The following is a 3,375-nucleotide window of genomic DNA, read 5'->3' as shown; positions in this document are numbered from 1 at the left end:
ACGGAGATAACAGGGCATACCTGTTCTCCCCAAGGTAGGTGGCCTCCGGGGCCATTTCGAACACACAAATATGTATTTACGTACTTGGTTTTAATCTTTAATTTTAAACAAAAATATATATAAAGTCAGTTGAATGAAGAAAATAACTGTAACCGTAACCGCAATGTAACTGTTTTACACAAAGTGTATAACGTTTATAAGATAGCGGGAAACACAAGAGCAACATCAAAAAATGCAACCGTTCACTGAGAGAGCTAGTAGGTAACTGTAGGGGAAATTGAGAGAGCGACAAATGACAGTTGAAGTTGCAAGTTTTTACTGGATTTTACTGGATAAATTTTTACTTGTAAGAATTTGCCAGTACGAAAAACAGCTGATCGCATGTTGCTGGATGAAATTTAAACTAATAAGGAAACGGTTTGTGGGAAGGCAGAAACGGGACGATAAATCGTTTTGATTATTCCGGCAAAAAAAAAATGTTGCGTGCTTTTTACCAAACCCATCTACCAACATGTATTTCGACACCTACCGATATATATTTCGACGTACAGTAAATTATGAAAACCCGAAAAAATAGCAAATTAGCAAATTTTCGCAATTTATTTATTAATAATTTTAATAATTTACTCGAAATTTTGTACGAGTCAAACGAACGGTTAAAACCACCCGCCACTCTTTTTGTGTGCCGGTGCTATTATTCCGTGAGTCGCAGGTCCAAGTATCGGCACATTCCGAACGAAAAATTCCACTGAAAATGGCACAACGCCGAAACCGGTTTGTCTCCAAACAAAATTTTACAAGGGATGGTAGAAAATCGTTCCACATTAAATCATACTCCTACCCTGTCGGAAACACCAACAACGAAAATGAGAATAACGGCACATGTAGTAATTAATTGATAGAAAAATATTTTCTATTAAAAAAAATTATTATAATTGTCAATAGCATTTTCAATCTTGATAATTTATCAAGAAAATAGATTTAAACTTCTGTGCTAGAACTGGGAGTTCTTGATAAATGGCAACCATGCTATCAACTAAGTATTTCTTAGGAATGTGTATCGGCAATGAAAATTTGATATATCGGTATCGCGATATTCCAAATTGACGATATTCGATACCGATATATCTACTAAAAAAATATCTATATATCGAATATCGGAAATATCGATTCACACCGACCTCGTTGCTTTGTTAGTTGCCAGTTTTGCGTATATTTTGTTTTCGTTTCGTTGGTTTTTTTAATTTACAAACGCCAAATACTAATACGTAAAACTACAAAAAAAACACGAATAAGCATAAATTTTTATTACGAAGTTACTGTGGATAAGATACACTTTAATTATTTTGAAAACTATTTTGATTTTCCCCTCCTCACAAGCAAGTCTAGGAGGTATACTCTGTATTGCGATTCGAAACTCAATTGCTGCGATCCTCCTTTTGAGTAGTTTATTTACTCCTAACATATTCACTGTTATTTATATTCTGGTAACTTACCGTCTTGTTTTCTGTGCAATGATAATTTTTCAAGTGTACAAATAAATTAGTTGTCCCTCCAGAGTACGCAACAATTTTCTGGCAAGTTTTGCATTTCGCTTTTCTATCTTTTAATCTTTGGAAATCTCTCCACGCTGTACTTTCTGGAGCCATGATTTCGGCAACACTTTCGATGAAGGAACGGGGCTCTGGGGGCTGAAATTCTGAGTATAGGTAGGGTAACATTATTTGGCTTAAATCAATATTTTGCTTTACTAACAGCATTTGTAAATACAAACATTTTAGTAAAATCTGCGGAACTACAGTTTTAACACTTTTTCCAAGAAATAAAAACGTATCTGCATGTATTTATGTATATACACCAGAGTGGCCTTTTTGTTGTATGAAAAATTTGAAATGCATGAATCCAAAAGTTTTCGCACAGAATAATGTGAGGTAGGGGATATAAATAAATACGTAATTAGTTTAAAAGCCTTCAGGTGATTCCTAGAGGTTCCGGGTTGAGCTTTTTCGACCAAAAATGTCGAAATCACACCAACTTCTTTTATTTAGCTTTTTTTTTTTAAGTATATATTAGAAAAATTCTACATTATGCTTTATTTAAAATGATATTAACCGATATATTGATATAAATGATGATTTCATATTTTTCTCAGCTTTAATATTATCGTGTACCATGGTTTTTCAATCTATGTCAGACTTTTTGAACACTTTAAAAAGGTAAATGTATTTAGTTTTCATTAAAAAACAGTTCAGGAATAAAAAATTAGGTTTCATGGTCGTAAAAGCTGAAAATTTAAAATAATAATTTCAATTTCAACATATTTCCTATTAAAAAATCAAAATGATCAACCCGGAACCACTCGGAATTTCCGGAGCTGGAAAAACAAATTTCATATTTATTTTCCTTGCCAACCTCATGTTTTTTCGTGCGAAAACTTTCGGTTTTTGAAAATCGACCAAAAAAGGTCACTCTAATATACACATTTCCCCCGACATATTCATGGTTGAAAATGGAACTATGAAAATGCTCGTAACTACCAAATAAAATCACTAAGCACGTATATTTTCAAATTATGTTCAAAAATTTCGATAAACATGAGAGATTTCTGAATATTTTAAATGCAATTTTAACTTTAAAGTCACTTTTGATGGGAATGAAACGTTGGTGATAACATGCACGAGCAAAAGGAATAATACCAGTTCTGACCGACAACGAAAACACTTCGAAAACGAGTTTTGGGATTGTGGGCTGAATACTGTTCACACCGGCTGTTAGTGTTTTCGTTGACATTTCTTACATCCTCTGATTACAGTTTCGCTACGCAAAAACCAAACCAAAATGCTTTTCCCTCATTTTCTTTTCATTAGCAGCCTCTTACTTTCAATCGTACCTTACTTGACCAGCCAATTAACAATAAATTCGAAACGGCGTATTAAAAATGATAAAATATGACTTCCACTTCGATAAATAATCGAAAAAAACTAGAGAAGACACCGATTGGAATGAGTGGAACGTGAGTTTTCAAGTAGTTTTCAGCGAAAACTGGTTTTCGTTTGACAGATTTTACATGGACGAAAACACAAGTTTTAGGTCGAAAACCAGTTTTAGTAACGAAAACCTGTTTTCGATGTCGGTCAGAACATGGCATAAGAAAGAAAAAAATCAAAGTTGAGTTGCCAGAAATGGGGAAAATGGCATCCGATATTTCAGATATCGAAACAAAATATCGTATCGATACCGTATCGCAACTTTTGATATCGATATGAAATAATCGATATTCTCAACAACGATATTGATATATTGAATATCGTATCGGTATCGCGCATCCCTAGTGTTTCTACATTTGTGTGAATAGTTAAAAATAAACAAATTCGT

Source organism: Rhagoletis pomonella, unplaced genomic scaffold (assembly GCF_013731165.1).
Source record: "Rhagoletis pomonella isolate Grant_MI unplaced genomic scaffold, Rhpom_1.0 Rhpom_scaffold_00006, whole genome shotgun sequence".
Taxonomy (NCBI): Eukaryota; Metazoa; Arthropoda; class Insecta; order Diptera; family Tephritidae; genus Rhagoletis; species Rhagoletis pomonella.
Note: the sequence above shows the minus strand (reverse complement) of the source record.